Genomic DNA, 17671 nt, shown 5'->3' with positions numbered 1-17671 from the left:
GTGACTGTGCGACGCGATGAACTGAGATAGGTGTGTGCGGCCGAGTGCGCTGTGTGTGCGGCGGCAGATAATGTGTGCACTGCGCTTTTTCCGAACTGCTAGTGGCTTCCAAGCCGCTACTGGCAACGAGGCGAACATCGGCTTCGCGCAGCCGACAGTTCGAAAGCATTTGCGGCGGCGTGCAGCTAGGGCGGCGGAGAAGAAAGGCTTCCTTCGTCACGGCAGCATACCCGGCGTCGTCGGGTTTGTCGACGGCACATCGGTCGTCTACGAGTAGCCTTGTGATGTCCCTGTTTCAGATATGAGATGCCAACATTATTTTGGCCATGAACCTCCCTACGTGGGATCTTGGCATGATGCTTTCTTCTGGCGACATTCTCGGCTGCACACAGGCATGACACAGGTCAAGGCCGGCCTGCTGCGAGTCGTCGAATTCACGACACTGAGCCGCGCTGCTGTTTGCAAGATAATTTACGGTAGGCTCCACATGCCTCACATGTATTACCGTTCTTGGGCTTTCATAAAAGCTAGAACATAAGACACTAGTACATTGTTGAAATGCCTACGTAAGAAACGAAGATGGGGATGTGTGTGTTTGATGCCTGTATTGAGTAGGAATGGCGCATCATTTATACCGATATGAAGTGCAAGGCTGTCCTTACAGCAGTGTTGCTGAAACGTTCAATGATTCATTGTCTGCACGCCCATGAATGTCATCGTCAGCAAAACCTGGCAATGAGCTACTTGATGCGACTCTTCCATTGTGTCAGTAAGGCTGTTAGTTTATGAGGCTGTTGAGGTCGACAACGACGTGACGAAGAATGTGCTTAACAGCGTGCCGTTTTCGGTTATGCTTGTGAGAGGGGCACCTGTTGGAGACATGGCTGCCAGTGCCATGGAATCCCGGTCCGGACTCTCCATAACGGTTATAGAACAAGGCATACACCTCCACAAGGTTAATGGTGGGTAACTGCATCGACGTGCTGAAGACCCGCTTCCAGTGCTTGCAAAAATACTAGACGTTCCTCTACCAGCCAGAGCGTGTAGCATGTGCCTTGTTGCATAACTTCGTTGGATGTCTTCCTGCCTGCCTGCAGACGAGGAGGGTGCTGCTGGCTTGGACAAGAAAGGGTCACATCTGTGCACTGGCTACTTGGAAGTGGGATCACTATTGCCATGCACACCTCTAGTGAAAAGCCATACAGAATCATGTTGTGAGCCTGTTCCACAGAACCTACCACCAGAGGCTGGCACAGCTGCCCATGGTGCGGCAACCGCTTTGGCGTCTATCACAGCACAGCAATCGGCCGTGATATACCACACGTAGCTGACCAACTCATCACAGGCAGCCAAGTGCAGCGTCTTCTCGTTTCATGTCTGTGCCAGAAACCTGTTGTGATAAAGATGCATCTTCTCGAACCATGTGTTAAAACACCTCATCTGTCAAGTCAAATTTGTCTTCGTACACCCCCCTTCACTGTTGCTTACAACCGTGTATGTTGGTGTTTGTGTGTGTGTGCATGTGTTTGAGTACATAATTAAAGTGTTTCACAACGAGGCAGCAATTGTGAAGCCTATCGGAATGGGAAGGCCTCACAGAAGTTTTTTTAGAAGCACGTGTATCCACTGTGCACCTTTATTTTCCTGCAGCATTTCACACGCTTGAATATGCAACAGCGAAACCAACTTCCTGCAATAGCATCGGCAGTTATTTGACGTGCTGCACAATTGTGCTACACAGAGAGGACACACAAGAATAATTTTTTAGAGCCTGTAAGCTGGCACAGTACTCATCGCAGGTCTGATCTTCAGAAGCAAGAAATGGAAGTATTGTGCATAAAACTGCGACACAGAGGCAAAACACAAAAGATTAGTTGCTTAATGATTACAGGCTTGCATAGTAGTTGGCATAGGTTTGGCACATTTCAGAAGCAGGAAGCAAAGTATGGCACTTAGCAGTGCACAAACATGACACAAGTAGTGCTATGTACACTGTTTGCATAGGGCAGTCTCCATTAGTGAGCCTTTCAGGACTACAGGCCTGCATATACTGTTGGGATGCATAGCACGCATTTGCTTAATGCTAAACAGCGTAAATCTGACAAATTGAATGGATAATATTGCGAGTTTTAGTGCTCGTAAGTAGAAAATCCCATAGGTATACAAACAAAGCAAATGGTGTGTGGGCAGACGGTATCGCTCAAAAGCAAAGCAACCCAGTCATGGAGAACAAAGAAAAAAATACAGAGCACACTACAATGAACACTACATCGAAAGCCCTGTCACGGTGGCACTGCAGTGAATGAAGGCTTCAGGTTCAGTCCCGGCAGGTGTGGGAGCATTCCCATGATCATGTTCTTTTCTAAACTATCCAGCTACATACAAACAGATGATCATGCAACCACGGAGCTTCATTTTGGCCTACACTACATGCTTCACAGTCGTCTTGCATTTCCTAAAGAGAAACAAATAGAACCATACAGCTTGCACGTTAAACTTTCAGCACTTTTCTCATCGATACTAGTAGGCGCCGACCGAAAACACTTCCGCAAGTTTTCTTTGTCCATTTCTGTGTCAAACGCTCTATGAAATTTTATCGCTGCAGGCTCTGAACTTCGACTGCATTCTATTAGATTTTCAGCATGCTCACCGCACCCGCACGGTACTTCGATTGCAGACGCCGCTTAAAAAAGCAGCACCTTCTCGGACAATCAGCTGTTTGCTTGCAGGCCGCCATGACGCCTCCGGCGCACCCTCGCGGCAACAAAAGTTACCTAATAGCAAGTATAACTACAAAACTAAGAACGCTTCAACTTGAGCTCAATGTTAATCAATACTAAAAATAGTATCTTGCCAAAATAAATCTTTGTTTGTTTTATTTATTGCGTATTAGTTGCGTCGTGTTAGAAAAAGTTAGGAGACGGTCCCTGCTCAGTTTTGTGCCACACTGTGGCATCAACGTTTGCCGAGGATTCGGGACTACCGGGGCGGAGCCACGCTAAAAGTCGCTGGTAATTGGACGATTTCGCATACTCGTCACGATTGACGTCTCAAGGCTGCGTCACAGCTTTGTAATTTTGACGTCACGCTCACAAACGAATTCAGGAACAATCTAAACAAACAAACGCGGCTCTTGCTGCTATGGCAGAATGACAAACAGAGAGAGAAGGGATACTTGACCAATTCCAACATGGGCAAAACGCAACCAAAGATTAATTCGACGGTATGGCAGTGGAACTGCCGAGGATTCCCGGGCAAGCGATCGTTAGTGCAACAACATCTCGAGCAAATAGTTGAAAAACCTCTAGCTGTAGCCCTACAGGAAACTGGCAAAGGAGTAATTAAATTATCAGGATATCAAGCGTTTGCTAGTGGCCGGGGAGAAAAATCCCGGGTCACTACATTCGTCAAAAGGAACGTAGCGGTGATCGAACATGAAATTAGTTCTCGCGAAATTGAGGCGGTTTTCGTTGAAATCATCACGGGCAGGAAGAAGGAACCCAGTATTTTCGTCCTAAACATATATAGCTCTCCTCAGCAGCGCAAAGTTAGGTTCAAGACATTATTTCGCAAAGCAATGAAGGCAGCCGGAGCTAACCCCCTGCTAATTGTAGGAGACTTCAACGCATGCCACCAAGAGTGGGGATATAATAGGCAAGATCCGAAGGGCAGGCAGTTATGGGAAGATTTTCACGAATTAAACCTCACCCTGCAGACAGACTCTGGCTGCCCAACGAGAGTGGGAAAGAGTGTGAGCAAAGACACAACCCCAGACTTAACATTTACCAAAAACATAGAGGAGCTTAGGTGGAAGAACACAGAGCTCAACTTTGGAAGCGATCATTACGTCCTCGAAATAACGCTTAAATGGGGAGTCAAAGTAAGACGAGAAAAGATCATCAGCGCAATCGAATGGGAGAAATTCAGACAAATTAGGGAATCTGCAAACATGGACGAAAATATTGAAAATATCGACGATTGGGCAGAAACCCTCATGCACCACGTCAAATCCGCTACCATTACCCTAGAGGGGGACGATGCACCGAAAACAGTCGACAGGAAACTCCTACACATGTGGGAAGCAAAAAAAAGGTATGGAAAGACGCCTCCGGTGTCAGAGATGGAACCGAAACCTAAGGCGAAAAATAGCCAGGCACAATAAGGAAATTGAGGATTATGCAATTAAACTCTGCGTGCAAAACTGGTGTAACAGGTGCGATGAAATGGAGGGCAACATGAGCCTTTCAAAGACGTGGAGCCTGCTACGATATCTTCTTAATCCCGACAGTTCGAAAACACAGTCAAACACAACAATAGCAAAGGCAAGACACGCGTTCAAGGGGACTGACGCGGAACTAATAACTAAACTCGTAGACACATATGTCGGCGATACAACATCCCTCCCTCTTAGGCAACACGCGGGCCCACCGAACGAGGCCCTCGACGCGCCCATCTCAGAAGCGGAAGTTAGAGCCGAAATCCTTAGCTTAAAGACGCGATCAGCTCCCGGCCCCGATGGAATAACAAATAAAATGCTACGAAACCTAGACGACGCTTCCATAACGGCACTCACCAACTACATGCAAGAAGTATGGAGTAGCGGTCGTCTTCCCCAGCAGTGGAAAACTGCAAACGTTGTGCTAATTCCAAAACCTGGCAAGCCCCCGAAGTTGGAAAACCTCAGACCTATTTCTCTAACCTCATGCATTGGAAAGCTTATGGAACGTGTAATCCAAACAAGGCTAACTAATTTCATGGAGAAAAACGACCTGTGGCCGCATGAGATGGTCGGGTTCCGACCGGGCCTGTGCACACAGGATGTAATGCTCCGATTACAACATGACATAATTGACTCGAAATCCAGAGACGCGAAGGTAATTCTAGCACTAGATCTAACAAAAGCATTTGACAACGTAAAACACCAGGCAATTCTCGCGGGACTACAGGAATTAGGAGTCAGCGAGAGGACATATAATTACATAATGGATTTCCTGACAAACAGAATTCGTTGAAACTAAAGTTTCAGGACCTAGAATCCCCCACTGTCCACCTGGGAAGTAAAGGAACTCCGCAAGGCTCGGTGCTCTCCCCCTTCCTTTTTAACGTGGTGATGAGAGGCTTTCCTGCCGCTCTTAAAGTCATAAAAGACCTGAAGTTCAGCATTTACGCGGACGACGTTAATCTCTGGATGAACAACGGCAGCGATGGCAGCATAGAGGAACGCCTACAAGCGGCGGCGGACACCATTGTGTCCTACGCGGCCGAAAGGGGTCTTTCGTGCTCTCCGCAAAAATCCGAACTTTTCATATATAATCCAAAATCAATGAGGTGCAAGGGCGACTTTAACGTAGAAATAAAGGTCGATGGCAAAACCGTACCAAGAGTCCAGCAAATCAGAGTCCTCGGACTTTTTATTTCAAGAGGACGGGTATAATGACGGAACGATAAAAAAACTCACTACCTACGCGACGCAAGTAATAGGAATATTTAGGAGGATTGCATTCAAAGGCAGAGGCCTCAAAGAGAGAAGCCTCTTGAGACTGATGCAGGCGTACATAATAAGTCGAATATGCTATGTCACACCGTTCCTCAACATCAGGACCAATGAAAAAGATAAGATAGACGCACTCATCAGGCGTTGCGTCAAGAGGGCGCTGGGTCTACCCATCTCCTCTTCTACGGAACGCCTGATAGAAATGGGAGTGCATAATAGCTGGACGGAACTTGCTGAAGCGGTGAGAATCGCCCAACATGAAAGATTAAGTAGGTCGAGCACGGGTCGAACCATCTTAGAATGGGTGGGTCGAAAAATAGATAGGGGCACAGCCGACAAGGTTGCCCTACCAACACAATGTCGCGAGAACATCATTGTCCGTCCTCTCCCCCGCAACATGCACCCAGAATACCACAAGGAGAGACGGGAGAAGAGAGCAGAAGCACTGGTTAAAAGTGCAAAAGAACTCGGAGCAAAAAAAGTTGCCTACGTAGACGCTGCAAGCGGCCTATCAGGGGCGGCAGTCGCCGCGGTAGTCGATGGTAGCGGCGCACCAGTCGTCTCCGCGACCATCCGGAGTAGAAACATAGACACGGCTGAAGAGGTCGCAATAGCGCTCCCTTGCGTCGGAAAGAAGGCTAGATTGATCTTTAGCGACAGTAAAACTGCTCTCTGGAATATCGGAAAAGGCAGGGTCTCACAAGAAGCCGCCCGAATTCTAAAAGCTACAACTAAAATTGATTGCAAAATCACCCTAATTTGGGTCCCAGCACACACGTCCGTCCCCGGCAACGAGGCGGCCCATGATTTAGCCCGAGATCTCTACTTCCGGGCAAACGCGGAGCCGCCCGACTGCCAGGCGATGGACGAACGTTTGCAAACCTATAAAGAAATAATCGAAAATTATAGATTAGGAAGACGTCTGATGCCGCCACCGGATTCTAGCTTAAATAATAAAGAGGCCATAGCCTGGCGGCGATTACAAGCCGGAAATTTCCCGAACCCTGTCTGGTTGTTTCACACCCAGATAGAGGAGAGAAAAAACGATAAATGTAAAGCCTGCGAAGCGAGGGGGACCCTCGACCATATAATTTGGGAATGCCCTAAGTCTCCTGGCGCTAGGGACAACATTAAAAATAGAGAAGCCTGGGTAACCCTGCTGCGAAGCGACGTCCCCGCTGACCAGCAGAAAGCCGTCCGCCTGGCGGCTGAGGCCGCGAATAACCAATGTATATTCGCCAGTCCTTAGTCGCGGAGGTTCCAGCCCCTGTTCCTCAGGCCTGCGTGCCAGGAGCGGGGAGTAGGGGGCCTCCTAAATCGGTGGAAATTAAAGTTTTAATCTATCTATCTATCTATCTTGTGAGCGGAGTCCGTAATTCGGCCCCAGGTCTGGCCACCAAAACAATGAACGCGCGACTGATTTCATTGCCGAGAAGCCCTGATGGGTTTCACGTAGCAGCTGCAACATCCGTTCCTGCGCTTTCCGCGGTATCACCACTCTGTTGCCCCAGTAGATAAGACGGTGAACCCACGATAGCTCCAGCTTACGATCAAAACACGGCAACAAATCTCTCGCCATTCCTTTAGTCGTTTTAGGCCATCCATGCAAAATGTAGTGTGTGACACTGACTAACCTCGGGTCTTTGGCCGTCAGCTCTTGCAATTCGCGCGTCGTCACTATACCTTCCTCCAGGGATTCCAATGAAAGGACTATACTGCGGCGGTTCACCCTCGGTCCCCGGTTCAGTAGTCGGCGCTGGTAGCCTGCTGAGGGCATCTTCTGCCAGCAGTTGTTTCCGTGGCACGTACTGTAATTTGTACTGGTAGCCACCCAAGAATAGTGCCCACCGTTGAATTCGCGTGGCAGCCATCGGCGGCGTCTGACGGTCAGGCCTGAGCAGTCCCAGCAGTGGCTGATGGTCGGTCACCAGGGTAAACTGCCGACCTAGAAGATAGTCACGAAAACGAGAAACGCCAAAAATGAGGGCTAGTGCTTTTCGCTCCAGCTACGAGTAGTTTTGCTCTCCTTTTATTAGTGTTCAGGAACGGAACCCAATTGGCATGTGTTCATTTCCTATCGAATGAAACAGCACTGCGCCCACACCATACGGAGATGCGTCACACTCTGATTTCAGCTCCTTGTTTGGATCAAAATGCACGAGAATTTGTGCATTGTTCAGGCTTTGTTTAGCTCGCTCGAATGCGGACTGCTGCGGCTGTAACCACTCCCAACGGGTTCTTTTTCCCCATGAGTCGATATAACGGGCTGAGCACAGTCGACATATTCGGCAGAAAACGTGTGTAGTACGTGAGCATACCAAGGAACGAACGCAGCTCGTTCACGTAACTTGGGCGCGGGGCTTGCATAATGGCGTCTACGTTTTTTTCGATAGGGTGTAGGCCTTGCCGCTCTATACGATGCCCAAGGTAAGTCACTGAAGTCTGCCGGAACTTGCATTTGTCGGCCCTAAGCTCGACACCATGCTCCCGGAATCGTTCCAACACATTCTTGAGCCGCGTTCCGTTGTCTCATTTGCCTTCGGACACTAACACATCATCAAGTATAGGCTTGGACGCCTGGTAGCCCGCTGACTACAGCGTCCATCTTTCTTCGAAATATAGCTGGGGTAGAAGCTATTCCAAACGGAAGTCTATTGTAACGAAAAAGTCCGCGATGCGTGTTGATGACACGAAGTCCGCGTGACGCTTCGTCAAGGGGCACTTGATTGTACGCGTCCTTCAAATCCAAGGTGCTGAAGTATTCACCTCCATTTAAGTACGCGAATATGTCCTCGACTACTAGAAGTGGGTAATGCTCTATATCACAAGCCGGGTTAAACGTGACTTTAAAGTCTCCGCATATTCTTACGGTGCCATCTTTTTGCAGGACAACTACGATGGGCGTAGCCCATTCTGAATGTTGCACGGGTGATAAGACACCAAGGGACAATAACCGATCAATTTCAGGAGAGACCTTATCACGGAGGGCGTAAGGAAGTGATCTGGCCTTACAGAACTTCGGCGTCGCAGTCTCCTTGAGCTTTAGGCTGGCTGGCAGTCCCTTGATGAGCCCCATGTCTGTCGAAAAGACATCTTAATACTCAACGAGCAGTCTGTTCACCATGTGGTCGCTTGGCGCGTTTCTTGTCGAATCCGGCGCAGTGAGTTCTACCATCGGAACGCCTGTCCTGCCAAGTGCCGCAATCAGATCGCGACCGCACAGGCTTGGTCCTGAACAGTCAAACACAATAAGTGGACAGGTTACCGACACATTTTTGCATCGCACCGGAACTTCGAATTCGCCAAGCACCGACAGTTGTCCCGCGTAACATAACTTCACATGTGGCGTTTTCAAGCGTGGCCACTGCGTTCGGTGTCGGTAGTAAACGTTCCGTGATATGACGCACACCGGGAATCCTGTGTCCACTTCCATTTCCAGATCTATTTCCCCCCACCGAAATGTGCGGCGACACGGTGGTTCCAACCCGTTTTTCCTTTCCGAAATTACCGTCCAGACGTGTGCCTCATCCGTGCTCTCGTTGCCAGACGCTGTTTCAACTGTCAGTGCCTTGACACTCGCAGTTCGCCTAGCAGCATTTCCATCTGTTCTGGCCTTGTAGCATTTGTTTGCCAAATGACCGCGTTGCCTGCAGCGAAAACATCGTGCGTTAGCCCAGCGGCAGGCGTTATCACCGTGTGTCGCGCTTCCACAGCGTCCGCACTATTGCACTGCGCCGCTGGTATGATTATCTCGCGGTGAAGAGCGATGACTGGCTTGCATTCTTAGCACCGTTGGTTGTTCTGCATTATCGTTTGCATCGTTCTCGGCTGTTTCTGCTGCTATTGCCAGCGTTTCAGCCTCCTCCAGCGTCAAGTCTTTCTTCACCAGTAACTGCTTGCGCAGGGTAGTTGAGAGTACACAGCAAACAATTCTATCCCTCGGCATTCGGTCTAGCGCAGTCTCAAAATTGCAGCCGTCTGCTATGCGCCGTATTTCGACAAGAAATGCCTGCATTGTCTCATCCTCTTGCTGACAACGGGTGAATTTATAGCTCTCCGCTATCTCGTGACGCTTCGGGTCGTAGTAGTTGTTTAAAGCTGCAACTGCTTCGTCATAAGTGAGGGAATTCGGCGTCCGAGGAGCAATTCGTCCCGCTAACACGAACAGTCTGCGTGCTGAGTGCTGCCACAAGCAAGGCTCGCTGCCGTCTTGGGTCGGTAATAGCATTGGCTTCAAAATATGCTTCAGCCCTTGTAAGGTACGCTTTCCACTTATCTGATGTGTCGTCGAAAGTCGGGAGCTGCAGGCTGGTCATAGCTCTCCTCGGTGCTTCACGTTGTGGCAGGCTGTCGGCTTCAACTTTTACCGCATAAGTAATTTTCGAACTCGTCGCCAATGTAGTAAAGCCAGCGCGAACACGCGCTGCAACACGAACGCTGGTCGGCAGTGAACAATTTATTGCCCAGAGCCGAGATTTTACACCTGATTTATTTATAGAAGGGGAAAGGCGTGGTAACTGTCTCACTTGTTTTCTGTGGACACCGCAACCGCGCCGTAAGGGAAGGGAGGAAGATGGGAGTGAAAGTGGAAAGAGAGAAAGAGGAGCCGTAGTGGAGGGCTACGGAGTAATTTCGACCACCTGGGGATCTTTAACGTGCGCTGACATCGCACAGCACACGACGCCTCTTCGTTTCGCCTCCATCGAAACGCAGCCGCCGAGGTCGGGTTCGAACCCGGGTACTCCGGCACAGTAGTCGGGCATCTTACCACTGCACCACCCCGGCGGGGCAGATTCTCGTGCTGAGAGGGTTACAGAAGAGGGAGAGAAGTGTGAGCGACAGGAACGCAGTCACGCGGCTGCCTTCAGCACAGGAACGCAGGCACGCGCGGCTGTCTTTGGCACAACCCAAGAAATACAACAGTAGGTAAGTGCTTTCTTAGAACTTGATGACACATCACCGGACCTAACACTAGGACACAGGACGGGCAAAACGTCGTGGAAGAACACGGGCGAAAATCTTGGCAGCGATCACTTTATAATCGAAATCCAAATTGACAGGAAACTAGGGGTGCCTATACATAATTCAAAACGGGCCACCGCAACTGACTGGGACAAATTCAGGGATATCAGATCAACAGCAGACTTAGGCGAAATCGGAAACGTAATAGAGTGGATGTCAACCGTTGTCTCACACGTAAAACAGGCCACCGAAACAATAGAGGGAGATGACCTCCCATTCCGATTATACAACAAACTGATAAATATGTGGAACCGGAAAACAATTCTCGAGAATAAGCTAAAGCGCCAGAAATGGAACAAGAAGCTCAGGAAGAAAATAGCCAAGCACAATAGAGAAATAGAGAGCTACGCATTCAAACTAGAAGAGAAAAGGTGGGATCAAAAATGCGACGAGCTAGAGAAGAATATGAGCCATCCCAACACGTGGCGGATGCTGCGGCACCTCATAGACCCCACCAACACAAAACCAACGCCAACATTGAGCAAATCAAGGCCAGATACAAATTTGACGGAAACGATGAACAGCTCATCGACCGACTTAAAGACATATATATAGGCCCCGCATTCCCGGCAGTGGACAAAGAATATCAGGGGACGGAGAATCCGCTACTGGACGAACCACTTCTAGCAGTAGAGGTCAGAGCCGCGCTCTTTGACCTCAAAAGAAACACAGCACCTGGGCCAGACAAGATAACCTACGGCATGCTTAGGAACTTAGACGACAACTCTATAGTTCACCTTACAGCATATTTTAACAAAGTTTGGGAATCCGGGGACGTCCCTGAACACTGGAAACATGCCAACATAAATTTAATCCATAAGAAGGGCAAAATCCCGGGTATAGAAAATCTCAGGCCGATTTCACTGACCTCGTGTCGAGGCAAATTAATGGAGAAGGTAATTCAGACGCGACTAACTCGATTCGCGGAAGAAAACAGCATCTGGCCCCACGAGATGGTAGGTTTCAGACCACACCTTAGCGCTCAAGATACCATGCTAAGGCTCAACCACGATATAATAGACAAACAAAAGACCAAAGATACAAGAGCAATATTGGGCATTGACCTAACCAAAGCGTTTGATAATGTCAGCCACTCGGCAATCCTTGACGGCCTGTCAGATATTAGCGTAGGGAAGAGGACCTTTGATTACGTCAAATCATTTCTGAAAGTCAGAACAGCAACTCTGCATATGCAGAGCCTCAGCTCGGAAGAGATTACATTAGGAAACAGGGGCACCCCACAAGGGGCCATCTTATCCCCCTTCCTATTTAATCTAGTTATGAAAGACCTCCCGCGCAAATTAGGAAGCATCGAAGGGCTAAAAACGAGCGTCTACGCAGACGACGTCAACGTTTGGCTCAATGAGGGCAGCGATAAGTCTATCGAGGAAAGGCTCCAGCAGGCAGCCGACATCATAGACCTCCATGCCAAAAATAAGGGGCTGAGCTGCTCCCCGACGAAGTCGGAACTACTAATCATCAGGCCTCGGGCGAGGACAGCCAACGCATCTCCTCCCAGAATCTCGATAGAATTGAACGGGAAAGAAATTGTGCAAGTAGATGAGATCCGAATTCTGGGCATGCTCATAAGCAAAACAGGAAACAATCCCACGACTATAGCTAAGCTAGACGCGCATGCAAACCAAGTGGTAGGCATCATTAGAAGAATCTCGGCCAGAGGTAGAGGGCTAAAGGAGAAGAACAAGTTGAGGCTGATCCAGGCCTTTATCTTGAGTCGGATCTGCTACTCAACCCCATTCCTTAACATCAAAAAAGCAGACAAAAACAAGTTAGACGCCATAATAAGAAAATGCACGAAACGAGCACTCGAACTCCCAATCTCGACCTCAACCGAGGCACTAGAGGGAATGGGAGTGCATAACACACGGGAGGAGTTAGCGGAAGCAACGAGAACGGCGCAACTAGAGCGCCTAAGTCTAACTGAGACAGGGCAGGAAATTCTAAGCTGGGTAGGACTACAAGGAAACCGAGGCACTAAACACCAGACGTTCCACATTGAGTCCAAAATTAGGAAAGCCCTCACGATCTCACCGATACCCAAGAACATGCACCCACAACACGATCAGGAAAGACGCCAGCACAGAGCCAAACACTTGGTAACAAAACTAAGCAGAATACCACCCGAGACGGTTGCCTACACAGACGCCGCTTTTGACGATGACGGGAACTCTGTCTCGGTGGTAGTCGACGGGTCCGGAATCGAGCAAGGCAAGATATATACAAGCGGAGTAGACGCCACGGCAGCGGAGGAAGCGGCGATCGTCCTATCGTGCGTTAGTACGAACGCGAAGGTGATCATCAGTGACAGCAAATCAGCAATAAGGAATTTCTGCAAAGGCAAAATATCACACTACGCATTGAACATATTATCGAAAAGCAACATAGACAGAGGGATCACCCTAACCTGGGCCCCCGCTCACACCAACATACCAGGAAACGAAGCGGCCAACGCCCTTGCCCGAGCGCTCATTATCCGGGGGGGACGCCGGCCTCAACCTAACTTTAAGGTCGAGACGCTCGCGACCTACAACGAAGTCATTGAGCACTACAAGTTAGGACGGCGGAAATATCCACCCCCAGATAGGTCCCTCACATCCACAGAGGCAGTCACCTGGCGCCGCCTGCAAGCCAAGAACCACATGTCTCCCAGATGGAGATACCTCACGCAAACTGGAAATTCGGAGGACCAATTCTGCAAATTCTGTAACGATATAGGAACTTTAAAACATATCCTCTGGGAGTGCAGCCACTCCCCGGGCTACAATTTATTCAAGGACGCAGAAGCATGGGAGACCGCGCTTCATAGCGAAGACCCGGCGACACAGGCCAACATTGTCCATCTAGCAACCGAAGCGGCGAACCGCTTTGTCTACTATCCCCTGCCTCTTAGGGTGACATCGGGCTCCCTGGAAGCCTGCGAGCGGTACCGGAACTCCGGTGTCACCTCTTCCAGACAATAAAAATTTTCACCACCACCACCACCACCTTGATGAACACGTGACCCCCCGAGGCACTCATATTAGGCTAAGAATGACACACACGGTATCAGGAGTCTTAATACAAGTAAAAAGCTCGCACGTGCACCATCCAGACTGACATTTTTTGGTAAGAAGAAGCATACTTCGATACCAGCGAAATAAATTGCATGAAAGGAGGCTTATTATGCATGCGCCCACAAAATCTGCAATATAATTTTAAGAGTCCTCTGAAGACTACTTATGTGCTATGTATGCGAAAACATTGTTGTCTCATCCGAAGCTTCCTTACGTGCTTCTTTGCCCACAGAAAATATATTTGAACCACCGCTTATTATCAACCTTTGCAAGCGGCCGCTGCATGGCCTAGTCGATAGAGGGCTTACTTTGGAACCCAAGAGTTAACATCAAATTGCGGGGTACTTACCTACCTGGGTTTTATTTGCGAAAACCAAACCGGACTTGCGACCTCATTTATCATAATTATTATTGCACTAAAGCAGTGACGCAAAAAGAAAAATATAGAGGTTCAAGTATCCTTGAAAAAGTTTCGCAAACGTTAGCGATCGGTTGCAGTTGCAGTCGCTGCTGCCGCTTCGATCTTGGCTCGCTTCCGTGCTTGCCAAGCTTCTCGGCCAAGGGCTATGAGTCCACGTTGTTGGAAGGCTCAGTGGCCTGTCTGGCACGGCTGCCGTCTCTGTCTTAGCGGCTGGTGTACGTGTATGGCGTATTTACCTATATTAAATGAATACGTCGCACATAGATTTTCATGAAGACAACGGTGCTCAATGTACACTGTGAGAGTATGTTGCAGCTAGAATTTGATGAAGACGGTGATATTTATTACACAGTGCGAGTGTATGTTACAGTTCTAGATGAGGCGTGATAGACTGCGGCGACAGAGTAGTGCTCTTGCGCAGGGCGATGGAGATGAGGATATTTTCTGCACACCGCAAGATGAAACAACTCACGGCATGCGAGTGCGTGGCACCATCTGCGGAACGCGCGATGTACTAGGTGCAAGAATAACGCGAAACTTGAAAGTCTCCGTACACATTCACTGGACTCTGGGACATCATGTACAAGGGACCGGAAACAGGACTGTCGAAGAGGCCGCTGGCGCGCAGCAATAAGAAGACCACCAGCATAACCTTCACGTGAGCCCGTCCAACTCAGACCACCCTTAATGTTCTCCTAATACCCGGCTCTGTCATTGCACGCTTAAGAGCGAAGGGGTGTGTTACTGGGCATTGTTCCCGGCATTACTGCTTCGATTACTTCTGATCTTTCTCGCCCTGCCTAACTTCTCACTCACAAGGTGCGAGCTAGTTTAACGTACACACCGGACATCCTGAGTCGATGGTGACGAACCAGGATCGGCTGCCACAACTGCCTTGCTGACTCCGTTGACCTACAGTCTGAATCAGTCCTGGCATGACTAGGCTCCTCGCCCGCTACACCTCTGCTCACCACATCCAGACATATGAAGACTGGACAGCCCCCAGTACAGACGCAAAGCGCAAGCTTAGTGTCATGCGAGACTGCATTTCGAAGCCTGACACCCGCACCCTCAACAAATTTACCCACTTCCTATCTAGTCTCCAACACATCCTTGCGAATAAATATTTAAGTATGAATGACTAGATGAACGAAACGCACAAATCAACGTGGCAGAGCTAACGCTACAAGATTGCCTGTGTGTGTAGCTTAGTTGGCACACAATAAATGGAACTTTATGGCCAGTACTGGTGCGTCAGTGTTGTCTGACGTTCTGCCAGATGATTGTAATATTGTGACCGCTTCGTTTGAGGGTGTTTCTTCGCGTTTTGGTCGTGAGGTAGACTTCGTAAGACGGATACGAGAAGGCTGGAAAGGATGCTCGAAATGAGGCAGCTAGACGGTTCAACGAAGACGGGGGGCCAATGTACTAGTGTCAAAAACAGAAGCGAAGCGCGTAAGTGTGCGGCGGAAGCACGGCTAGAACGTCAGCAGCCTGTCAAAGATCTCAAACGCAGGGCCAATTTGATCCGTAAAGTGAAAGACGCCGAGCCCAAACATCGATGTCGCCTGGAAACGGCCGACGGTCATAAACGCAGGGCTGAAACCGAGTTGGTCCGTAAAAGATGCCGAGCTAAAATGTCAACGTCATTTACTAAGAGGCTAAGAAGGGGGTGTGATCAAAGTAGCTTTGGAGTATAAACAGGTGAGGCAATGAAGGCCCAGTCTAACCAGTCTAGTGTTAAGGCAAAGCTTAAGCGTCCTCCTAAATTTTGTTTTGTATCGTGTGCTCAACCATACAGTGACGTGTTATACGACTGTGTGATACTGATCATGCGTATAGGGTAACACGGGCATAAACAAAAAATAATAACTATTTGGCGAGTAATAGCGTGCAAGTACACGAGCGATGATCTAGCAAGAGACGCTGGCAAACGAAGACCTTAACTCTGCGACCTTTAAATTCCGAGTTTAGGCTTCTGCTAATTTCTTTATACGCACAGTCGAGGACAGAAGAATATGGACCGTGCTTTGGCGGTCAGATTCTTCTCACGCATTAATTAGCAAAACATAACACATGTTTTTTGAATACGCTTGTAATATTTACTTTTGTCTTTGCGCATAAGGAGGGAAAATTTATTTTTTTTTTTCATTAGACGACGGGAGAGAAGAGTTTGAATCTGCAAGCGTGATTCATTTTATTCTGTCTGCGACTGTACCTTTACAGCTCTCTCGGCCAGAAGCCATCGCCGTGCCCCACCTTCGGCTCGGGTCTTGTCGGAAGTTGTCGGAAGGTTTTCGAACGTGGCAGGAAAAGTCGAGACCTATAGCTGATCGACAAAATCTTGGTAGTCGGTGAAAAGTGTGATGAGTTCTTGGGTAAAATAATGATTGAGTAATTATTGATACAGAACTGTAAGGAAATAAATAATATAAATAAAACAAAATAATTAACAAATCAAATTAAAACACGAAGAATAACTCCATAAAGTAAGGAAGAATTAAGAATAAAAATTGAATAGTAAAAAGTCCAAAAAGCTCTAAGTATTGCGTCCTAGTCCGTCCTGGCTAAAAAACTGAAAGTTGTGAGTTGTGCCGCAGCCCATCTTAGTGGAAGTAAATTTAACTTGATTGAACAGTGTGCCATATTTTGGCATGCTAAATGTGCTGAGTCAGTGCGCCGTACTCAGTCATTGCTAAAAATGTAGATACACCCAATGAACGCGTGCTATTCTACCTAGTCCAAAGGCGAATCGTAAGCCTGTAGCATTTTCAAAGTTCTGAAAGGCGTGAAACACGAAAATGTTATAGGTCTACGTAAAACGTGTCTAAGTACGCAGGTGATACTGTTTACTCCAAAACACATTTTCTGCTTTGTGGATACAGCTATGTTGGTTTTTTTTTTGTTTTTTTTTTCTCTTCTGGACTGTCTGAAGAAAGAATATGGCAAACTTTAATATTGCGAACTGCAGGCAGGAGTGACGGTGATGGTAATTATTGACACAAGGCACTAAAACAAACTCCAACTATCTGTCTGTGCCACGGACTGAGAAAAATGCAGAAAACATAATTCTTTCCCACCTGCGTCAGCTATAGACGATACTTTTTTCTACTAAATTTTGCAAAAAGAAATGGAACTACGTTCTTGTAACTCTACCCCTCCCCCCCCCCCCTCATCCCTATAAAAAAATGTTATGTTAGAATTGAGCAATGCAGATATCACAATGGCATTATGGCAACAGCGCTACTTAAACAAGAATTTCTTCTGCCAGGAAATCGCCTTAAGCCATACGACAATACGCCATGACGCGCGTTCCTGCAGATACAGGACTGGCGGTGGCTGCTCCTGCCATCATTCCAGCTGATTTCCATTTCGAGTGGGATAGAATAACGCTGATAAGAGCCATACGTTCGTCCATTCGTCTGACTGTTTTTCTTTCAACGCATTTTTGCAAGTTCTTCAATAATTGTGCGCATAATTTAGGTCAAATTCTTCTATAATTTCTTGCAGTATTAAATTTTTCTTTGGCTTGTCCATTGGATCTTAATCTTCGAGGCATCGCGCATGCAATTCCAAGACTTTCATAAATCATAAATCTGCTTCATTGCACAAAAAGAATATCACGTGCCTACGACCTTATGGTGTAATACAGTGTAATAT

General features: G+C 48.1%; 1 pseudogene; it reads right to left on the bottom strand.

Annotated features, from left to right (window-relative positions):
- Positions 1 to 17671, bottom strand: part of LOC146172636 (uncharacterized) — a 74444-nt pseudogene that overhangs the window by 25393 nt on the left and 31380 nt on the right.

The sequence above is a fragment of the Amblyomma maculatum genome, chromosome 11, assembly GCF_055883805.1.
Source record: "Amblyomma maculatum isolate TAMU_Amacu chromosome 11, ASM5588380v1, whole genome shotgun sequence".
In the NCBI taxonomy this organism is placed as follows: Eukaryota; Metazoa; Arthropoda; class Arachnida; order Ixodida; family Ixodidae; genus Amblyomma; species Amblyomma maculatum.
The sequence above is the reverse complement of the archived record's forward strand: the minus strand, read 5'-3'. Positions and strand labels throughout refer to the sequence as shown.